This window comes from Myotis brandtii, unplaced genomic scaffold (genome assembly GCF_000412655.1).
Source record: "Myotis brandtii unplaced genomic scaffold, ASM41265v1 scaffold1408, whole genome shotgun sequence".
Taxonomy (NCBI): Eukaryota; Metazoa; Chordata; class Mammalia; order Chiroptera; family Vespertilionidae; genus Myotis; species Myotis brandtii.
Window position 1 is genome coordinate 228667 of NW_005355029.1, and position 615 is coordinate 229281.

Genomic DNA, 615 nt, shown 5'->3' on the forward strand with positions numbered 1-615 from the left:
GAGACAGTGTAGGTGGTGACAGGCCCGGGGCCTGCAGTTGGGGGGTGGCCGGAGGTGAGCAGGAGGAAGCCAGAGGCAGAGGCCGAGACGGAACATGCGGAGGCGGCAGGCACAGGGAGCGGGGACGGCTGGTCTGGGCGAGGTGCCCACAGCTGGAGAGGAAGTGGCCTTGGCAAAGCCCTTCTGCAGCTCAGGGTGCTGGGTCTGCCGATGTCCCCGGGTCCCCCCTCCTGATCGGCCCTCAGACCTCCCATCCCCAGACCAGAGCATCCAAACCCCAGTATCCAGGGTGTGGCCATGGCCTGGGCAGGGCCCCCTGGTCCACCTGGCCGCCAGCACTGAAATTGTCTCTGTCGCCCTTCCCCCTGCCCCTCCCCCCCCGGCGGTCACTCGCAGAGCAGCGGTGTGGGAGCACCGCGGACGACAGACGGATGTGCAGGAGTCACACGGGGACGTCCACGTTCGTGGGCTGCCCGCCACGGTGCCACACGGGCGCTCCCAGAGTTCCACGTGTGACCAGGGCTCGCTCCTCCAGAGCACACACGTTTGCTGGGCTCTTTGGAAGCAAGGATGGCCTTACACAATCAAAATAAAGGTGTCTTCAGAATCTGGTGG